The sequence below is a fragment of the Carettochelys insculpta genome, chromosome 11 (genome assembly GCF_033958435.1).
Source record: "Carettochelys insculpta isolate YL-2023 chromosome 11, ASM3395843v1, whole genome shotgun sequence".
Classification (NCBI taxonomy): Eukaryota; Metazoa; Chordata; order Testudines; family Carettochelyidae; genus Carettochelys; species Carettochelys insculpta.
The window spans coordinates 39963075-39986852 of record NC_134147.1 but is presented as its reverse complement, the minus strand read 5'-3'; the positions used below and the strand labels follow the sequence as shown (position 1 = coordinate 39986852).

At 42.6% G+C, this 23778-nt stretch overlaps 1 protein-coding gene across 12 annotated transcripts in view; it reads right to left on the bottom strand.

Annotated features, from left to right (window-relative positions):
• FOXP1 (forkhead box P1) overlaps positions 1 to 23778 on the bottom strand; it is a 556626-nt gene that overhangs the window by 409061 nt on the left and 123787 nt on the right. For 2 of the 12 annotated variants that reach the window (XM_075005965.1, XM_075005966.1), the window contains one exon: positions 9251 to 9354. The exons of the other annotated variants lie outside the window; for them this stretch is intronic. The gene's annotated coding sequence lies outside the window, so the exon portion shown is untranslated. The remainder of the gene's footprint in view (positions 1 to 9250; positions 9355 to 23778) is intronic. 12 annotated transcript variants of the gene reach the window in all.

Sequence of the window (23778 nt, the reverse complement as noted above, 5' to 3'; positions counted from 1 at the left end):
CTTCACAATTGGGACATCATTATGACAGATGCAAAACCAAGCTATGGGTGCCTGACTACTAGTAGATCACTTGCTTTAACGGTACATCATATGTCTGCCAGTCAAAATTAAATTCCTCGTGCACATCACAGTGACTTGCAACCAAGCAAATCAGAAAAACTAGTTTGAGTTCAAACAACAAAGTGTTCAAAGGCTTCCCACTCTGCTCTATGCTTGGCATCAAAAAAACAGGCATGACAGACCTTAAAAAAGAGTCACTAGAGGGTCAGCAAAGACCTGTAAACCAAAATAAAAATAACCATTAAAAATACATATGGTGTACGGACAATAAAGCAGACTGAAGCATATTCCTCATTGGTGCAGAAAGATGTCTATAACTCACCACTGGCTTTGAATGCTTGTGAGTTATCATGTATTTTTCCACTGTTTTGGTAAATCTAAATCATTCACAGATGAAACATAATTTCTCTCTTCCCCCCAACTGATACACGTTGTGTGTAAATGTCTTGCATTGAAGCCCACCAGCATGCTGTGCTGTTCAAACACACTTCAAAGCGCACCTAACGGCAGGGCCTACAAGCCATTCCCTTGGCGTGAATTACAGCCACAGTGTAAGCTGTGAATGAGGAGCCTCAACTCTAAGCTGATTCTGCATCGTTTTATCACCCATACCAAAGTATTACACTGCCTGCTTGTCTTATTAATCTGTGCTCATTTGTAACTGCATGCCACAAGAGATTTTCTTTCTTCTTTTTCCTTTTATGGAACTGGAACTATGAAGAGGGGATTCTAATTTGTTGGATGCAATATAGCCAATATGTAGACTCAATATGCATGTGATTTCATATGACTATGTGTACAGACAACACACGTGCTCCGTTCCTCACCAGCTCTCTCAAATGTGCAACCTGAAATCTAACCTCAGCAATATGAGGAAGCTTTAACAAAAATACCACTCCTCTGTAGCTAAAGCGTATTGGCTTATTTGTGCGCATGACAAATGAGGTTGGCGTTCAAGTTTCGTGCTCAAGTGGGAGCTTGTGTGAAGGTACTGGGGATTGTTCTGCACTGGCCTGGAAAGCAAAGCGAGTTGCGAAGCTGAGCCGGTCCAAGGGCATATTTAGATTTTAGAATATTTGGGCCATAAGAGGTAGCAGCAGAGATTATAAAGGATATGAAGGCTCGGTTAAACCTATGCTCTTCTGGTCTTTTACTGATATTGTGAGTAAGAAATGAAGCTTCCTATCCAAATTAACAATGATTTTCATTAAGGACTTGAATGTGTCCTTTCTGAGTGGAGCGCACCACAGAATTCTCCAGAAAGGATTTGCAGACTCCGGAATTGCAGTCCTATCCCCAAGGGCTCAACAGATGCTCCATCATCATCTTCAAGAGGACCAGAATACCATCCAGCATCTCTGACATTTTGGGTTGCCACAGCCATTGCCCCCACATCACCCCACAACTGTTAGGAGTGGGAGGCATGCAGTCCAGTTGAACAGACACAGAGCTTTCAGATCCAGAGATCACTGTGTCCCTCAGACACACCTGCCATGGTTTGCCAAAGGTGGGACCGGCTCTGACAGCAGAAAAGCTGCTGAGGTTTATCAAAACACAGCATGTTTGGGTGCAAGGTGATATGGAGGAAAACCAAGAGGCTTCAGGTGGGCATGGGGCTGGGGACTGGGCAGCAAAGCAAAGAATTTGGCAGGGAGCCCCACTGCCCAGCATGGTCTCTGCCCCTTTTGCAATCTCTATATAGTCTTCTTCCCTCAGCCAGGCTCCCTCTATTTCATGCTCCCTTTTGCACTTGCAGGGTGAGACAAGGGAGGAGAGAACCTACTTCAATCCCTCTCATGTCAGCAGTTGCATTACTTCTCTCCCAAGGTGCACACTGACCATCCTCTAATCACCGACACACCCACGCCAGATTGACTCATCCTTCCCAGTTATACCTCTTCTCACCCTGTTCCCCCCCCTCAAATAACAACACTCACCTAGCTGCTGCATATGACGCGTCTCTCCTCTGCAGTCTCCTTTCCCCACGATTCAGGAATCTGAAAGGAGGGGGAAGAAGAGGACCCACGCCCTACAGGCCAAACAGGGAAGACTGGGAGCTGAAGGATCTTTTTAAAAGTCCCAATGTAATCCACTGAATTCCTCTAAAATGCCTCCACTCCTGCAGGAGGAGGAATTTTAAAGGGGCATGGCTCCATAAAAGCTGGCCAAATGGATTTAAAATGGGAAACCTCAAAGTATTTAGAGTTCAGGTTTTGTGAGCACACATCTGCCACCATGTATCTACTAGTCAAGTCCTCCAAGGCCACCAAATTAGGCTAAAAGTGGCATGAGATTTTCAGCTCTTCCCATTCCAAACTCCTCCTGTGCCATGATAACAGCTTCTCTGATTGGAATACAGTGTACCACCAATTAGGTTTTTGTCTTGGCTGGAAATCACACACAGCCAGAACACTTGAGAGTACCAAAAAAGTTTCTTACGAGCTGGCTTCTAAAAAGCACTTAAGCGTACTTCTGTTCAGTCACAATTTACCCATTCCATATTTTAATACTACAGTAGTGCCTCAAGCTACACAAGGGTTGTATTCCCATACCCCCTCACATGGCTGGGATTTCGTGTAAGTTGTTGGGGGGGTGGGGGGAGGCGCAGCTTTTTCCCCCTCAGTGGAATGCACATTTTGCAGCCGGAGAAGCAGCAGGAGAACCTAGAGCTCCTTTTGAAATGTAAGTCCTGGGGTTGAGGGGGGCAGTTGAGGAGGGTTAAACCTGGCGGTGGGCTGGGGCCATGGGAGGGGGGCAAGGGGGTTAAGCCAGAGCTGGGCCACACAGGGGACTGAGCAAGAGCCAGAGCCACGTGTGGGGGTGAGCCGGGCCGTGAGGGGCATTGAGCCAGGCCACAGGCCATGGGGCGGATTTTGAGTTACACTTATCTCATGGTAATGTGAGTTAAGCGCAACTCAATCTCACATTTCAAGGGTTTACTGTACATTCCAGCATACTGAAGCCTGGTGGCTTGCATTTTCCCATATCTTTAGAACTTCAGAGCACTGGCTGTTAATGGGCATAGCACACTGGACATGAAGCACAAGTTGCTTCAGCAGAACTAAGGAAGTCACTTGCACAGACTTCAGCAGCAGAATAACTCCATCAGTTCTGAGTAACTAGCACACTCCTAACCTTTTAGGGATGGCCACTAGAGGGAGACATGACCTCAGACATGAAAAGACAATTTACCTGATCCATAACTGGCATTCTTTTGGCTGCTCATGTCCACCACACATTAGAGGAGGTGCGCCAGAATCTGTAGGGAATCAGGTCTGGCATCCTCTGGAGTGGCACCCACATGGCACAATATAAGGGGTGCCACCAGCTTCCACCAACCCTCAATTCTGTCTCACCAGAAACTCTGACACCAAAGAAGGAGAGTGAGAGTCCTGGAATGGACATAACGGACATCTTGATGAACACCAGTTGTCTTGGAGTGCTCACTCATGGCCATTCCACAGCAGGGGACTATGTGTAGTATTTGTGAAGGCAGGTAGGAATTTCATGGCTCCGTAACCTACCATATCGCTCTGCCAACCACAGCATTGTCTCTGGACTGCTGCATGATGGCATAATGAGATGTGAACCTATGGACAGAGAACTACATCACAGCTCTGTAGATGTCCCAGATAGGGATGTGTGGCCACAAAGGCCACCAAAGATGCTGCACTCTATTCAAATGCGCTCTGACAAACTGCAGCAGTAGGACCTTAGCCATCTCGTAACAGAACTTTTGCAAGAGGTGATCCAGGTGGAAATTCTTTGCAACGGAACCTGAAGGCCCTTCATCCTATTCATTATTGTGATGAAGAGCTGGATCGATTAAAGGAAATGCTTAATATGTAACAAGTAAAAGGCAAAGGCCGTCTGGATGCCTAACACATGCAGACGCCTCTCCTGAGCAGTCTCGTGTGGCTTAGGACAAAGCACTAGGAGAAATATGTCCTGGCCTAGGCGGCCACCACCTGTGGCAGGAAGGCCAGATGATGCACATCTGGACCCTGTCCTTATAAGAAACTGTAAAGCAGTTTTGAGGTCAAGGCCTTCATTTCCAAGACTCAACTCACCAATGTCACCGCGCTGAGGAAAGCAACCTTCCAGGACACGAGGAAAGGAAGCACAAAACCAGCAGCTTGAAGGGCAGCCACCCAGTGAACCTGGACAGGACCAGGTTAGTGTCCCATCATGGGTCAGGAGTCCATACTTGTCAAGTCATGAGAAAAAAGAATCTCATCCTAGACCAGCTGATGGAACGCAGAGATGGCTACAAGGTGGACTCTGATGGAAGAATGTGTCAGACCCTAGCTCCTGAGCTGCAGAAAGTAGTCAAAGGTGGATGACAGTGAAGAATGTGAGGGAGTGATGCCATGCTCCATTGCCTACTTGGAAGACCTCATCCACTTGACAAGGTAAGTTAGTCTAATCAATTGCTTCCTGCTTCCCAGGAAGATATGCTGAACGCCCTCGGAGAATGTATGCTCCAAGTTCAACCGCGGAGTCTCTGTGCCAAGAGATGCAGGGACCTGAGATTGGGGCGTTGGAGTGGATGTTGGTCCTGTGACAGCAAGTCTGGAGGCAACACTTGTCATTTATACGCCCGTCACTGAGGCTCCCAGAACAACTGCTGCGGGAAATCACTCATGGGCAAAGTTTATAGCAATCACAGGCTCAATGCCTAGGGAACGAGGCATGCCCTGTCCCTTAGGTTCAGCCCCACACAGGACTAACAGAACGAACTACTGCCAAGGGCGAACTAACTCAGCTACTACGTACGCTAACTTTACTAGAATTTTAGTTCATGTGAAGGAAGACTAAGCAATGCTACTAGAGCAGAGAATGTTCTGTGCACTGCCACTGGGAGCAAGAAAGAACTGAGGGCAGAGGGAGTGGACAGCACTCCTCATACCACATCAAGCAGGTGCGCTCCAGGGAAAGAATGGATACTGCTGAGGGAAAGACCTCTGGAACCAGTGCGTATGGTAAGCACACACATCTTGTGTGGAATCAATATGAACAAGCATTGGAAGAAGGAAGGAAAGCTTCAAAGCTGACCAAGGGATTTATGAGTACAAGTCCCATGGAAAAATCAACAGGACCTGAATTCCTTAGATATTACTATAAACTCTACCCTACACCACTGGATCAACAAATCAATTTCTACTGCTTTGGTCACAGGGTTGGGTTTGTTTGTTTGTTTTTAAAGTCAACCCTCACAGAGAGTTCAATCCCTCCCGGTTCAAAGTGGGGTACTCACTGATAGCCAGAGAACTTCTGCAAGTGCATGAAGAAAACACAGCGAAAAAGACTTCTGTCTGGCGGAAGTGTGCCTGCTGGAAATAATATGGCTCAAATAGTCTCCTCATAAATATCTGGAAATAAACGTAAAGTCTTGGCTTTATGTCTTTGTTGATGTTGATGCAACTTAAGTAAAACTGCATATATCCAAGAAATCATGTGACTAGAAAACGCATACTGTAAAAATTGTGTAATTCTGACATACCTGAAACATTCTGATTTGATGATCACGAAGCACAACACAGCTTTGCATTTGAAAACAGCTGGTGTTCGGTGAGCGCATAAGTACATAAAGAAGAGGACTCAACTTTTTTATTTTTTGCCCTAGCCTTGACAGTATAATGGTTGTGTTTTGAAATGATCCACGTGAAAAATTCAAAGTATAACAGGACACAAATTAGATGAGTAGAAAAATTAAAATTCTGGTATTTAAGACAATCTAATTTAAACCCAGTTTAAAGAAATCAGAAGCCACCTCAATTTTCATGAAATCAGTTTTGTTTATTTGTAAGGAAAAGGTGAGGCATCAATGTTCTTGTTTTCTATTATCTGTTTTGAAAGAATCCTGCATTGGCACCTGTATTTCTGACACTATCTCAGTTAACTGCACAGTCTAGTTACCATCTGTGGAGATTTCGCTATATGAATTACAATTTTGACACAGCAAATGTTGAGTTGCCATGTGACTTCCACCTTTTTCATCTTTAAAGGGGTAAAAAACTTATTCCAGTGTCAAGAGCTTTTTGGTATTTGCTGTTCAACTGGGACAGTGAAGACTGGGATTTTCAAAGACACTCAATTTGGGTGCCAGGGTGTCATTAATTTTAATGGGAAATGGACATGAAAATCCTTTAGGTAACTTCACAAGATTCACTTCAAGGTTTTAAGTGCTTCTTAAGCGCAAGGCTCTGGTTAGCCTCGGATATCCATCAATAGTGGTATCTGCAATGCTTTTGAGAATCTTCAATATAATTTTAAAGAAAGCCAGTCACAAGAGATAAAACACTAACATAATCCTCTGATGCTGGCCTCTGTCGGAAAAAAAAAAGTAATCATTAATGGACCCTGTTATTTTTATGGTCTGTCACAGGAAAACAACATGACAAAGAAAGCACAACATTCAAAAGATCCTAACAAATTTTGTCGCCACAGTGGAATATTAGGGATGAGTTGTGAAAAACATAAGGTGCACATGAAAACTTGGAAGCAATGAGGGACACTGATAAGTCTCAGCTGCATGTAACAGAACCATCTTGCTGACTTGAATTTTAACTCACAATGAGAAAGACCATTTAGAAGCTTGAGTCTAGGCTTCTATGGCTAACTACATCTTCTGTTTGTTACTTAATTGCACACATAATGCAGTCTGTGAGAGGGTGTAACAACTGAAGCAGTCATGCTCTCATTTTTCTGAAACTGTAGCAAGGCAACATTGCACAATGCAGCATATGTACTGGCCATAAAGTTACCGAAACAGTCATTGTGGTTGCCTGAATGTGGATTACAACCAAGGCCTCTGGATGCAAGTTACTGGCTTTTATAGTTTCCTAAACACATTTCATTGCGTCTACTGAACAATGTGGGAATTGCAGAAAGGGCCTGATGACAGCAATGATATAATTAAAAGCCATGAGTGGGGGAAAAAAAACAAGAATTAGATTCCTTTTTCCAACTATAAAGGCTAATTAAGATGTACTTTTAAAAATAGAGGGGTTTTAAAAAGTCAGACAAACAATAAATTACCTCCCCACCAGCTTCAACAAATTTCCTGGCTCAATACCTAGGAAGGAAAAAACCATGCACCATAGCATGTTTCTGAGCAGCATATTCTGCCAAGAAGTAACACGATACAGAAATTCTCTTTTAGTCATAGACTGAATGTGGCCCAATTTGGTGGTAACAAGTCATTCATGTTTATCAATGGCCCACATGAAAGGAATCCACGGTCTCAGTCCATTTCCAAGTAAAAAAAGTGTGCACATTTTGTTAGCAGTTTTAGTAAAGGCCAAGGATCAATCAATTACACTAGGCACCGAGACTGAAGTGAGCGCTCAACCAGAAGGATGTCCCTTCAGAATAGTTTGTTCCACAACATGCAGCAGCGGGGTAGTAGATATATGAAACAAGGGAAGACGAAGGCTCAACCTCTCGCCCTTCTAACTATCCCTGTTCTGACAGCTCCCACAGCAGGCTGGTGACTCTTCCCCTGAAGTGGATGTGTTAACTTAAAAGTGAGAAGCCTGAGAGAGAGAGAGAGAGGCACACAGAGAGAAAAAAGCTTGCCAGACATATCAGCAGAATACTGAACCTGTGAAAGAGCCATTAAGTGGTAATGAAACCATTTAACAGACATTTGCCAACCCTACTTACTGACAAAAACAACTGTGCATTACTATGTCTACAGGACCTTACTTTAAAATTTGCTTTAAACATTTCACCACTTTGTAGCTAAAGATTATAAAAATTACCTCCTTAAAAATCCTTGCTTAGATTTTTAGAGGCACAAATCTGTGCACTGAGCTTAAATGCTTTGACCTTCAGACATATTTTCTCTCATGCAAGTTCTTCAAAAGACCACTCATCTAAAATACACATTTTAATTCCTATAGTACAAAAGCTTGCTTCCAAAATCTTCCTGTCTTTTCTATCCAACCCCCCCTCTACTTCTGCAACCTTGTTGAAGGGAGCTCTTAAAGGGACAACAATCCTTTTCTTCCAGCTGGCTGGACAAATGAATTTCCTTTTTCCTTATGACTATATGATGAACTAGTTTTAAGAGACCCCTCCCTCAAAATCAGTATCTTACTAAGATGAATATCCTTTGATATGCCTAAAATCATTGGAAACATATTTTAACATGAACATATAGTGACATTTCATAAACATGTCTTGCTAGGAAAAAAAATCACACAAAATAGTGTTCTCTTTTTCTAAAAAGCTATGGAGTTTGTTATAAGCACACTCAACCGCTCTGACTGATTAATTTAAAATAATGTGTTAGTTTCAGAGAGTTTAAATATATAGTAATCTGGAACGTTTACTTTATGAAGGCCTAAGTGTAATCTAAAACATAAAATCATCTTAGAAATACTGAGAAACACAGAGATAGACTGCATCATATATTCCATACTATTTAATGTTGTATTCAGCAGGACAACTGACTTGTTCTTACTGTGAAGTTTTTGCAAATAAATCTGTGACAAACTTCAGGGTATATTAAAAAAACCTGGCTGATATTTTTTATTCCCAAATTTAGTGCTTTTAATTAAGCACCTTCTGCATGTCCAGTCTCCACAATCTGGCAGGCAGTGGGAAACAGGCTCCATTAGAAAGAAGAGAGTTCCTTCCCTCACCCCAAATGCCAGTTTCTACATTTAGATCTAGAAATTTGGTGGGTGAGCAAGAGAAAAGAGGGAGGCAGTGGGGAGGGTGCTGGGCATGGCAGGGTTAAGTATGCTTGGGACCACAGGCTGGGGAGCTTTTCTCCCTGAACACCTGCTTCACCCACCAGCCCTGAGCAGCAGTTTAGCAGAGAAGTCTGCACTGCAACGGCTCCCCTGTACCAGTTCTATGAAGACGGAGTTTGGTTTTCCAATTACGGCAGTCTACTATCTTTTCACAGTTCTTCATTTTGCCTGATACAGGATCTCTCAGTATGCCATACTACTGTTAATTATTTGCTGTACGAAAACACCACCTGAAGGAGAGGTTTGATTGTTTTCTTTTTGGCAGCACCCCAAGAGCATTCAGAAATAATAGCTTATCCAGTACCTCCGTTTTGAAAATACTGTGCAAACATTAGTTAAACTGATACTCACAAAACTCCTTGCAAGGTACAGAAGAGTGATCATATGCTGCCAATGGTTTAATTAGCACACTGAAAAGGTCTTACCCAGTAGCTGCTCTTTTGACAAACACAGCATTACAGTCCTCTCTGTCTGTGACTGAGTGAAATTCATCCACCAGAGATGGCGTTCTTCTGAAGTATTTTCCAATCTAATTGGCAGTGAAATGAAAAGACCTTATCAGGCCAGCAGGAGCTAGCAAAATTTCATGCTCAAAAGCTAAAGTGAAATAAAAAAAAATTCTCCAACTTTTGTACAAACTAATTCTAATACATTTGTATGGTATTAAAACTTGTTGGGGGAGTAGGGGACAGGGGAACATTACAACATGAACTGGCAGTATTTCTGGCAAGGAATTAAGTGGCCCACATTAACCATAGCTTGCAGTCTATGTAATCAGCCTACTTCCCTATTTTAAATGCATAACAATTATAATTGTGTTTGAACACATCTGGATGTGAGATAGTCCTGATAGTTGCCTCCATACCCAATACAGGAACTTCCTAGGATGATGGCACATTAACAGAGCATTCCAAGCACAGGCATGTTGCACAATGTGTCTCCAAGCATAAGCTGAGCCCTTAAACAATCAAGGCTTTTTTTTTGGGGGGGGGTGGGGAGGAGGGGGGAAAGGAGAGAAGAGTGGAGAAATGATCAAACCGGGGGGTGGGGACAGAACATCCTGCGTGAAACCGCATCCTGAACAAGCATCACCACGATTCACTGTAAATAAATACTCTCTCCTTGCAGCACTTCCGTCAACTGTCACTGCCTTGGCTCCAATCACCTTTCAAGTCCAAACAGGAAAGCAGAGAAAAGCGAGTGAGATGGCAGATATGAGGTTTAATTTGCTTTTCACTGCAGTTTTCACTGGTGGTGTGCTTCCAATTCGCTGGGATTGCCAGCTGCCTAGAATCACTCCTGGACCCAGTTTTTTCCTGTTAACCTTCATAATTGTGTTACGATGGGCCAGCCCACAAACTGTGCTACAACAAGCACAGCCTCTTCCCTTTATTAGATAAGCAGGCAGATTCAAACCCTGCTGCTGCAGACAGAATGGCAGCTGCGGTTTGCTAAAATGTTTGGTCACCTGCATTTTACATCATTCAAGTTTTTGCTGTTTTAAAAAAAAAAAAAAATTCAGGGGGTGGGGAGGCAGGAAGGGAGAACTTAAAGAATGAAATAAGCTTGACCTCAATTTTCTAGGAAAGTTATGAATATACATATATGATTGGAAAGATCAAAGATGTGGATGGATAGCAACCATGTGTTGCTGCAGGAGAAGTATGGTTCGGAGCTTACTGTATTTACACATCAAGCTGATGAGGGGTGGGACTGTCACTCCTACAACCCCAAAGTACTTTTAACTGCCAAGGAAGAGTGCTGCCTCTCTCCAACACCCTCTAGTGGGCCACGTAAACCAGCATTACAGGTGTTTTAAGATGCCTGGCTGCAAGACGGGGAAAACCGAGGCAGGGCTGGCATTTACACAGGAAGAAAAAAAGAGTAGCAGTCCTTGGAGGAGGAGTTCTTTGAGAACAAAGGAGTGGGCGAAAAACTTCACGAGCTTAGTCAGATAGGGCATGATCTTAGAGTGACTGCTGGAGGAGGTGAGAAACTGCCTTGGCAGAAACACCCCAAGACTGAAGTCGGGTAGGGCATGCTGTGATTCATGGGATCCTGGTCCCACAGCGACATGCATGCACAAAAGGAGCAATTTAATTAATAAAAAAGTAAAAATGAATCATTACATGCACAAAGTATCATTAAAAGCTGTAACATCTCACAGGTTCCTATGAAATCATGTTCTTACAATTCACTCCTAAGAACTTAAAGACAAAATTAGATGCTTGGTAATAGTCTGGGGAGTGAACGTTTCCATGTGGCCCATTGTTTGTGTATGAGGCATGGCTTTGAGAAAGTGGCATTGTTAAAGTGCTCATAAATTACAAAGGGGAAGTCTGCCTTTTTCATCAATCTTATTCCAGACAGGGCTTCCCTCCGCAGTAGGAGGATTTTTTTTCTTTTGTTTGTGCAAATGAATTAGCAGGTTGGGATACACGGCACACACTGTAGGATTTTCACATTGCTCTAGAGACATCAGCAGGTCTGCCCTCCCAAAAAATTGCTCTAGAGCAGAGATGCACAAAGTGAGGTCCGGCTCCCTTGGACCCTTGAAATTTCATGGGGTGGGGTGGGGACACAGTACTATTGGCTGCTGAGTCTCAGGTTCATCCGTATCACTGAACATGTTGAAATCCGACTTATGTATGTGCATTCACATTTACGTACTGACAAAAAGTTTCTACATTCCACATACTTATTTTCTTACACATGCTGAAATGGTTTATTTTTTCATATGAACATCACCACAACATCCATCAGTTTGGACTGCATTAGACAGGTTGGGGGGGAGGGGAGGAGCCCAGCTCATTGGAGGGACAAAAAGTGGGGCCTGCCATAAAAGGTTTGATCACCCCTGCTCTAGAGAAGTGAACATATTGTGACGTTCACTGCAGTTGTTGTGGTCCCAATTCCAGTTGTGGAGTGTGCGTGCTTTTTGAGGACGAGGTTCCAAAGAGAATTATTGGAGGTAGAATTCTGAATAATAAAAGACGTTATAACCAATAGGATTACTGTGCAGCCTTTCACAATGCTTTTATCTGGTGCAATGTGGCTTCTTTCAGTTTCTTTCAAGCAACATTTGTTGATAACACGATTATTTAATAGTAAAAGAGAGGGCTGCCACGTTCATCTGTATTCTAACAAAACAAACCAGCAGCCACGTAGCACTTTAAAGACGAACAAAATAATTTATGAGGTGATGAGCTTTCGAGGGGCAGACCCTCAGATTGGGAAATACCTGGAAACCTTATATCTCCAGATCTGAAGAAGTGGGTCTGTCCCATAAAAGATCATCACATAATAAATTATTTTGAATACTAGCCGTGCTAGTCTATACACTATCAAAACAAAAAGCAGTCAAGTAGCACTTTAAAGACTAGCAAAATAGTTTATTAGGTGAGCTTTCGTGGGATAGACCCACTTCTTCAGATGGTCTGAAGAAGTGGGTCTGTCCCACGAAAGCTCACCTAATAAACTATTTTGCTAGTCTTTAAAGTGCTACTTGACTGCTTTTTGTTTTAATAAATTATTTTGTTAGTCTTTAAAGTGCTACACACAATTATTTAAAACAAACATTTCAAAATGCGGGACTAAGCTGCATTCTGTGTAACTTAGAGGGCAAAGAATGAACTCTAGAACATCTTAACACCCACACCCACAAAACGTGCGGTAACTAGTGGCCTGCCCCTTTGCAAAGCAACTACAATTAAGTTACTGCGCTGATGAGGCAGAAATGTTTTATATTTAGCCTGAGCTGGAAAGTTAAACTCTATGACACTGCCCAGTTCTACTTTAAACACTACATCAAATTTAAACAAAAGGGGAAAAAGCTGGCAGCGACAGAACACCCAGTAACAATGTACCAGTGACTAGCAATGGACTGCCTAGAACAACAAGAAGTCTTGTGGCACCTGATAGACTAACAGATATTTTGGAGCATAAGCTTTCGTGGGCAAAGACCCGCTTCATCAGGGTCTTTGCCCACAAAAGCTTATGCTCCAAAATATCTGTTAGTCTATCAGGTGCCACAAGACTTCTTGTTGTTCTCGAAGCTACAGACTAACACTGCTACCTCTCCGATAATGGACTACCTAGTTAGACTAGATTCTGCAAATACTTCTGAACATACAGACATCTATTCCCCATTCACAGAGGTTTGTAATTGTGGATCAAAATCTTTTGGATCAAGTTGTGAGACGTACCCATGGGGTTTTGAGAGCTGAACCCGACACTAATAGAGCCTGATATTCAAATGAAAGCAAGCACCCAGAACGCCCGATGAAGTGTCTGCGAGGCACAGAACACTCAGCAGCTCTGAAAACCAGATATTAAATATTTCAAGTTAAGGCCCCCCAGAATAAACAAAACACTTCTCAAGCCATTGGCCATGTAACCACCCACCAGAAACACAAAACTGACTTTTGGTTTTTTGGGGGATTTTTTTTAACTTATTTTAAATATGTCTATTTTTCAGTTGTATGATAGTCTTGTACATTTTCTGTGCCACAGAACAGTATCACTAATATTTGAAACCATCAATAAAGGCAACAAAACGTTACTGCAGTTCATGACCAAAACCGTGTAAAACTTCTTAAAGCAACATGAAATATCAGCTATCAACAGTTTTATGGTTATATTAATATTTCAAACCCTTAAGAATTTCTATTTCTATTTTTCAGTGCTTATCGTTTAAGGACAGATGGGGATCAATCCTGCAGCACTGAAGCCAATTAAAGTTTTTGCCTTTAACTCTAATTTGGAGCAAGATCAGGCCTATATGTGTTCTGTGTTTATGTATCTATCCATAAAAGGTAAATGATATCTATGTTCTTTATTATGTCTTTGCCAATCCAGCAGACCATGCATATTGACATCATAAAGTTCCAGGTAGAATTAAGAATCAAAAGAAAACTCTTTTAATATTTGTCTATGAACTTAGACGCAAATCTTAGATAACAACGCTAGATCCTCTGCCAGCATTCAGTGACTACAACAGAACTATGCCAGCTAATAGGACCTGAGGATCAGGCCCTATAGTTCTACATTGTCTCAGATAGTTATCTTCAGATTAAGAATAAATCCTCACGGATTAAGCATTCGCAACCTGTGAGGCAAATTTGACTATGTTAATGCCAGTGCATGTACATTAGCATAATTCATTCATAATTGTACAATTTAATAAGGCACACGGTCTAAATACGCTTTTAACGTATAAGATCAATACAATACAAGTTACTACCAGAAATAAGAAAAATTACCTTTTTATGTCAGAAGTTAATGCTTGCCAATCTGCGATGGCTCATTTAGTAGATCCGCTGTTCAAGCATTCTACTACAATTCCACGTATAGCTATTCACTAGTAAATATACGGAATGCTAATGTACAGCACTTCCATCCCCCCACTCCCCTCACCCTCACTTGACAACTCCAGAAGTGAGTTGTGATTATTCAATAATGCTGAAGATCTTTTCCTTCCTTATTGTCAACATGAGTTTTTGGAGGGCAATGGAGTTGGCAAGTATTTCCCAGATGGAGGGGGAAGTGCTAGGACTGAGTCAAACTAATGCTTTTCAGAAATCATGATCAAAACAATATATTCCCAGAGCATGCATCTTTTTCTACCATACTAGATATCTTCCCTGAAATATGGGTGTGTTTAGGAGACCATCTGAATGGTCCATTGACTCATGGTTATGGAAGCTTTTGAAAATTTATGGCCAACCTGCTCTACTTGACATCTTGAACCTAAAGCACAGGACCATACCACGCGGTTCTTGAACACTCAAAGCCTGTCCTGGAAAAGGTGATCCATCCAGCTGCAACTTAATTGTGCCTCCCCAGGTCAATCATGAGCAGACCCATTAAATGGCCCTTGCAGGTGGGAGCAACAGTTCTGGTCAAACCACACACAGATCTACGCTGTTCTTCATTTGTTTTTCCTACAGCCTGGTGTGCCCTTTTCCCAGCCTTCTCCCTTCGTGAGCTAGAGGGGGCTAGCAAGGGACTCGAGCTGAGGTGATTTCAGAAGAAGTCTGTCCTCCATGAGGTGAGCTGACTAAAGAAGGGGACTGATGGTCCCCACCACCGTCAGATGTGGATAGTGTCTCAGGTCTTTTGCTAAATGCAGAGGCACAGAGTCTCCTGTGTAAAGCACATTTCTGTTGGCCTATGTGAAACAGGTGATGAAATCAGGCTTTAGGATAAAAGCCTTTGTATTTGCCAGCCAAGAACACCTCCGATCATCTCCCAGGGTGAAGTGACAATTTGTTTAAAAAATAAATATAAAAATCCTCAAATCTTCTCAAAGCCAATGCAGGCTGCGATTAGGTGCTAAAAAGAGTCCCTTGCCAGGCTCTAGAAGGTTACCCTAAAAGCAATGCAATCAGGGGAAACTTCAGGCTGAAACATGATTGGAAATACAAGAAGGTGAAAAAACAAGGAGAAGAGCCAGGGTGGAGCACATAGTGGGTACCCAACCACTGATGGAGTTGCGACTGAACAGGAGTCACAACACAGAGCGAGTGATCTGTTGCAAAGTGTAATGTTGAATGAGTTGTAGATGTACAGGGATCATCAGACAGCACAAAGGGGAAAGGGTACCCTTCAGACCCAGGCAATTCTGGTCCATACTCTCAAACATGGTGGGAATCAATTGAGAAGTGAACAGCCACCAGCGTTCCCTCTCATTTTCCCCACTCCTGTGCAGAATGAATTTTGTTAGGTGCACCAATGTGGAGGCAAATGTGTGACATCCCCTTCATATTGATGCATGTAAATGTCGTGTGGCAGGAGTGGGGCCAAGGGATGGCAACTGTGGGAGACTGCTCCAACGGAGACAGATGATTGGGGTGTGGGTTATGAGGAGTGGTTGGGGCCGAGGGACTTGGAAGACAGAAGGGGGCTGCAGTTGAGGGAGGGGTTTGGGGTGCAGGAGGAGTTGAGGGCTCTGGAGTGGGCCCAGGGATGAAGGGTTTGAGCTGCAAGAGGGGATTCCAGTGTGGGGAGGTGCTCAGGCCCGGGCGCTGGGCTGCAGGAGGGGATACAGACTCTGGATTGAGGCTGTGGGCTTTGGGTACAGAAAGTAGCTCTGACTCAGGGAGGCAAGGGGTTGGGATTTGGGATTACGTGGGTGGCTCCTGCTCAGATGCACGAAGACAGGCTGCCTGGTACCTGTCTGTCCTGGGGCACCACACTGCACCCCAGAAGCAGCCAGCAGGCCCAGCTCCTCTGGTGGGGCAGTATGAGGCTCTGCAGAGTGAAGACGGCACGTGGAGCCCTCTTGTCTGCCAGGCCTAGCAGCCGGACCTACTGCACTGGCTGCTTCTACGCCAGACCCAGCAGGGAGAGGTTGCCTCTGTCTGGGCCATGACAGCTTTATGCTGGGGCCAGTCGGGAGAGGTGCCTCTCCACCAGCAGCACCAGTTCGAGACTCAGGGAAATGCATCTTCCCCCACTGTAGCCCCGGGCTTAATGAGATGCAGTGCAACCGCATGGCTTGGAAGGAACTTAGATGAGCTTTCTTCAGTGGCCACTGACCTGACTTAGCACAGACCAGGCCGAACAGCTGAGAAGCTGCTTCATGATTTTTGGACAACGGCATTAATCTTTAAGCAGAAAATGTGCATCAAGTAGATCATCCAGCAAGGTAAACCCATGCTTATTCTGTAGCCAAATCATCGTCTTATTACCCAGGATGTATGTGCCATACCCAGAGGAATAAAATACAAACTCCCCTAATCTTCAGGAAGGAGCTAAAAAGCTCAGGCTAGCCAGAAAGATCCATGCAAGGTTAAATTGCGTTATATTATTATCCTGCATCTGAAGGGCCTGGCTATTTGAGGCATCTGAGCTCTGCATGCATTATAAGCACTGTAGGCCATGAGAATCCTGTCTCCCTGGAGCTCCAAGTTGGGAAAGCATCAGCAGGCTGCATTTGACACTGAATAGATTGCCTTTCAGTGAAAAACTAACCAGCATTGCCATATGATTCAGTTTTCCTTGTAACAGAGAGGCATACAATTTGTTCAGAGTCAACCTTGCTTTTTATGGAGTTGGCACAAAGGTTCTTTTAGGGGAGGAAAAAAATCAGCCGTTTGCCAAGACATCAGTAGCTGCATAACTAGTTAAGTTTCCCTTAATAAACTGGAAAAAAATGTAGTGCTATCACTCACAGACTGAGAATTGAAAACAATTTTAAATGACTCTTCATACATTAAATACGTCAACCAATGCACTGACATCTGGACAAACCAAGGATGACGGCACATGCCCTCTGCTTGAACACAGGAGAGATACACAGCCAGTGCAAGGCTTGGGGTAGGGATGAGAAGAACAGTGCAGCTGTAGAGATCAACACATTACAAAGCTTGACCAAAACTCTGAAAAGGCTCTTTCTAAGATTTTTGAACTTTCCTCTCCCGGCATATCCTGACAATTTCTGGACACAGACGCACACTTAAGGGTCATTATCACAACGCATACAGAAACCAATTTCTCATATTCCAGTCTGTAATGAACCTCAGAAAAAAAGTGATGCGGAGAAAAGAATAATCATGGAATCTATAAACACACATAATTCAAGGACTATATCTGAATCTTCCCCAACCACCCCCACGACCTTTGCCCTCAAAGAAATCCATAGTAAATGAGCGGCTATTTGATTAAATAAATATTCATCACATTTATTTTTGAAAGAGCTAATAATAAAGTAAAACAAAAAGAATGATCCGTGGGACATGTGGGAAATGCATATTTTATAAATCCTTCGAGGGTTTCCACCCATACAGAACACGGTGCATATTTCTTTGCATGGTTACTATCCCAGACTTTCAACAGAACATTTTCACAACATCCAGCACTTTGAGTAATATCTTTTTGGTATTTCCTTTCAACTTAAAAAAGAAAAAAAAAAAAACAACAAAGCATAGGATCGAAATATACTCATAGTATCTCAAGTAGAATGGGCCAGTTCATGGAATTAGCAAAAAAGAAACACAGATTCATACCATATTATACATTTAGGTTCAAATTCCTGGTTATAATTTGTGGTCGTTTGGGGCCTTATTCTGCCAACATTGCAGATGCTGAGTACTAATTTGCAAGAAGAAAATAAGTGGGACTGCCCATGTAATAAGGTAACACACACACAGAGAGTTTAAAATTAAAAAAAATAGCTTGGTACAAAATGGCCCATTTCACCAAAGCTTTGTTTATTTTGTAATTCTAAACAAGTGCATGCAGAATAAAGCTATGGCTATTTTTTCCCCCACAGTCACTATATATATGATTTAGAACATGCTTAAATAAATGTCTAGTGAGGCAGAACTTTGTAAATGGATAAAGAATAGAGACAAAATACGACACACTCCTGTTCACCCACATACAATCTTCTGTGCAACTTTACTTACTGTTCATAGCTCATTGCAACTGAGCGAAGCTGTCTCTAATGTCATACAAATTTGGATATCAGCTGTCCTATGCAAATTTGACTCTAATTATGTATGCATTACTGAGCTATGAAATAAGTCAGTGTGTTGTGGTATGTGAATACACATCCCGCTCTTGTTTTTGAGCATAATAGTTTTCAGTGTTTGCTGGATGATCATATCCGGTGGACTATTTTTTTAAACAGTCAAGACCGAAGGGATCGGGGGCAAAAAAGGCCCTTCCTCGCTAATTAATTTTAATTAATACTGTATTCGCTTTTAAAAAAAATCTCATTCTCAGAGCAGCATGTGCTCTCCTAAAAAGCGGCTCTGAAGGGAAAACCCAAAAGGACTGTATATTCATACCATGCAGTGAAATAGCTTAAAAAAAAAAAAAAAAAGACGAACAATAAACCAACAATGACTCAAAACAGGTTTGTGAGCTAATTATTTACTAAGCAAGAAGTAATTTTACCCTTATACTGACATTTTATGTTTTGGGCACTTCTATTTCACGTCTCCTGACACCTTTTCCAATAATCCATCTATTTTATATTGGAAAGCCGCACCTGAATAAAACTTTATGGCACTACAGGCATTTAGCCTTCCACTGACATTCCTGGCCTGTTCGTTTCTGCAATTCAATCAAAATCAAATCTCAAAATCCTCTTGTCAGCCAGCACTGCTTTCATATGCCCGAGCCTTGTGTAAGGATAACTGCATCCAATCTTTCCCCCAAGCAGTGCTTATATTGTTTTATTACAGTTCAATGAGCGGAGTTCAAAATTACATGCAGCTGCCTACTACTGTGGTCTGTCTGTGTTACGCATGGACACAAGTATTGCCCACCAGGCTTGAAATCATTCACTTACTGGTCTGGCAAGAAAGACTGTGAGCGCTCCTTTGTATGGAAGAACACCCTGCCTGCTAGATCTAAAGAGGGTGATGTTAACAGATCAGTCCCTTTATAAAAGGGTTGTGAAAGCCCGATGAAATGCAACTCAAATGTGCTCAATGTTAAGCATGTGGCTACTCCACATAAAAGCAAAGATAAACCTCAACATGCACTACTCATTCTCGGAAAGCTTCTGAAGGAAGATAAAGGGCTGCAGAATAAAAAGGCATCTTATGGAGTTTTTATGTGTGTTTTAAATAATGAAGCTTCATTTAGACTGGTTTTATCTCCCTCCCCCGTTATCTTTTCACTGAAACAAAAGGACAAAAAACACAAAGCTAATTAAATACCATTTAATCGGATGAACAATACAGCAATTCAAAATCCAACAGTTTTTAAACTCCAGCTAGCAGTATCTCCTGTGCAATGTAGTTGTAGGGGAGAGACACCATCACTAGAGAACAGGATTTCAATCTGACACTCACAGGGGGTTGGAGGCAAAGAACGTGCGGAGGCTCTTTCCCCCGCTGAAACATGACTACAAAGCGGCAACAGACGTGGACTGAAGCAACGCAGCCTGTGTGAATACACACTGTCAAACTAGGTAGAGGCAGGTGAACGCAACTGCACAGCCTAATCCATGTGCTAACCCAACGCTTTATGTTTGAAACTCCATTGTCAATTAAAAAGACTTAAAAGTAACATCAATAGCCATCACATCATCATTTGTGGTCCGTTTGCACTCTGTGTCCCATCACAATTTCCCAGTCTTACTTTTAACACTAAACAGCATCAAAAGAAAAACCCTAGATTTAAAGGCTGCCCATTAAATGTTTGGCCATGACTAAATCCTGGAAGATTGGTGAATCATCTAGCAGAACCACCACATATCATTAGAAATCCCACCAAGAAACAGCTCTCTTGGAAATAAGCCTATTACCTTCCAATGCATGGGTCTTGGAAGCAAGTTAACCACACAACAAGCCAGCTATCTTATGACAGCATCACAAGCTTGCTTGTCTGAGAATCAAGTCAACGTACTCTTCAAAACAACAAAAACACAACAAGCCATACCTATGCAATGCCCAGTTTGTCTATGAAGTTACTGTGCCCATGGGTAACCATCTGTGCAAGTGCACAATCAGTCACGTACCTGGCCAGTGCTGTTGGCTTCACCAATGGGAATGAACTGTTGTGATAATACCACTTGCATACCCAGTGCCTACACAAATACTGCATGTCCATAAATCCCTAGACAAATGCTATGTTTATACGTCTGCTTGTGTTCAGGACGTGTATAGCCTAGTAAACAGCTTGACTGCTATCAATCCAAAATAAAGGAGCATCCTACTTAGGGCCCTGGAATAAGACCCAGGAGGGTCCATGTTCTTTTCCAGATTCTGCAATAGGACTTCTTTAGGCAAATCACTGCTTTTACTGTGCCTCAGTATCCCCGCATGGAATCTGGATATAACATGATTCACAGCCTCTCACACACACAATATGCAATGCTGATACAGCACTCCAGAAAAGTCTATAAAAACATCAATTTCCTCAAAAAAAAGTTTGCCATATCTGTCTGGTTGGAGATCTGACAGTGTCTGAGAAAGATTTAGGATTTTAGTGGAAACGGCCATTTTAACCATGTTTTTTCCTACCTAGAAGTTATCAGGCAATCTCTTCCCACAGAAAGCAAGGTCTCACCAAAAGACAAGATTTTGGATTAACCAGTAAGGTACAACAATTCTAACTAGGGACACTGAGCTCAGTACCACAACCATCTCTTGGACACCCTATACGAAAAAGTTCCCAATTCAGATAGCCTTGGACCTGAACATTCAGCTGCTACAACCAATCAAGGATAAAAACTTGTGACTTCAAGAACTGCAAGATAGTGAAAATAAAAATCTGTCCAACTGGAATGTGACTCTTGTTATGTTATCATGAAGGCCAAAGAAGGGCACTTGTAAGAAACTAAGCAAGTGGACGAGATGGACTAGAATTTGTGGACAAAGCTGTGTGTAGCCCTTCCACTGCTAACATTCCAGACTATGGAATTTGAGACAAATGCAAGTGAACGCTGGAGCTGGGGATCAGGGGCAGGGTGGGAAATCTCATTCCATATGCACAGATGCAGAATGTGTGAAAGTATAGTCTAGCTGATGACACAGAAGATCAGGAGTCTCAGCATAAGCCCATCTACGGCTTTACCATAGAACCAAATAGTTGCATGCATAAGAATCACAGCTCTGAAGCATTAATCAATCCAAAGTACATCAGCTGAGAGACTGACATACTTGGTATAGTGAAGTGGCAAAGGTCCACTATGGAGGGCCTCACCATTGGAAAGTATGTGATTTCTCATGTGGAGGAGAAAGCAACCTGGTGTCGCTCGAGAAGTTTCAATTTTTAGCCACCACTAACGACCCTTTGGCACAGCAAATATGCAGAAAATGCACAGACTGGTGGTGGGGGAAAGCGGGAAGGAGGTACAAGACATCACTCCTCAAGCTGGCTCTGGCTAAGGGCTGGTTTGTCCTCCAGTATAACCTAAGAGCACCCTCAAGGCTGCTCTAATTTGATCCGGCTTACCATGCACTTGGAGATCGCCAAAGCACACGATACTCCAGCCACAGCCCCTTCCCCTGGCCATAGCCCTACTACGAGCACCATGAGTGTCATAAAACTGCCACAACTCTACATCACACAAAGAGTATTTGCTTACAGGCATCAATCTTCAACTGACTGGTTATATTGGTTTTCTGTCCTCTTTGATACTGTAGATCTAATGCATTTTTAATTCCTGTTATACTTGTGTGATATAGAAACAAGAGGACCCACTGCAAAGCCTAAGAAAGCAAATATGAAATCATCTGAACCCAAGATTTGGACTGCTGATGAGATTAAGCCTTCAGCAGAAAAGGCAGTGAATTATATATTTGTGTCCTCCTCTCATTAGTTGAAGTGCAGGAGAGAAAGTTTTTTTGCTTTGGTTCCCCCCACCCCAAGACAACTTTCTTCCCTTCTAATGAAAATATTCCTACAGTATTTTGCAGACCATCACCACTACTTTCCTCTTCAAGTCAATCACATCTTCCATCTGAGTGCATCATTGTGCTTTACAAGCACTAGGTTGGGTGATATTGTGTGGAATTAGACGGCACTGGAAGCTGACCTGGTGTGCTCCTTTTACAGTCTAGGGAGTGGTACTGGTTAGGTGTCCAATTGTAACATTTATCCTGTTCCATATAGGTTCTGTACATGTTTATACCTGATGCATTAAAAAAAAAAGAAAGAAAAAAAACAACCTCACAAGACAACTGCAAAACCCATAAGTGTTATCTGCTCTTTACAGCTGGGAAACTTAGCCACAGAAAGATTAAGTGACTTGCCTAAGGACACCCAGAAAGCCTGTAATACTGCAAGTAAAAAAGCACAAGCTTCCTGATCAGGAACCCAGCCTTCTTCCCTAAAACTCTCTTGAATTCGTACTATTTTTATCTTGGGGGTTTGGGAGTCCACTCCTAACAGCAACAGGATCAGCAGGGGAAAGCCCAGATAACATCTTTCCTTTTCCATATGGAAGAAGGGCAGGGCACTCAGGGTAGGAGAGCCTCCACAGTCACGTCTCCACTCATACAATAAAATCTCTTCCATTGACATAGGCAGTCCCCTCCACACCAGAAGCTTTCCACATATCGCGGATGCAAGTCACTATTTCTCTCAGACAGTGAGCAGTTAAACTTTAAGGGGGCTCTCTCTCAAAATGCAGACCCAACTGGATTTATAGTACCTGAAGAAAACTACTTCTGGTGTTCGCCCCATTGTAAAGCAAATATTTACACTGTAGCAGGAAAAGCCTGGAAAGTATTATAACCTCTTTCACTCTCTCCTCTACACAATCCTTCCACCCCCTGTAACCTACTCTCCCCTCTCCCTATCCCACACATGCACACTTCCACAGCCCTTTTCCATCTCTAGTGAACAGCACTGCATTCTTGAAGTACACAGCATCTTCTTTACTCAGTTATAAAAGGGAGTGGAGGCTTAGAAGGGAATCATAGCCTTGGGTTTATTTCACACACTTACAGTATCCACCCCCCAATGGCATATACACTCTACTCAGAATAAACTAAAGGCATTCATCATTTGGATGGAGTTTCTGGATTTAAATGCTCAAAGCATTTTTTTCATTTTTTCTTTTAGCAAAGACTATACAAAAAGATTTGTTACAGGTGAAGTCCTAAAGGTAGGATAAAACAGCATGGCAACATACTGTAGCACATCCTGCATGGAATTTCATTCTTTAAAAAAATTAAAACATTAGAGTTGCAAAATATAGCTCTCAAAAATTAGGTAGTTCCAGGATCAAGGTTGCCTGTGCAAAATTAATGCAGTCCCTTTTTATGCATACATCATGGTACAGCCTTTAACTTCATGACTTCCTAACCCCACCCCCCGCATAGAATTCCAGTCATATTCAAGGAATGGAACATACCCCTACATACACAACCTACACATAACTGTATTAATACAAGTATGCCTTGCAAGGGGCCATTTGAAAACCTCATGATTTGCCCTCAACACTGTCCTGATAAAAAGCATGCTGCAGTATTATTTGTGAAGTGAT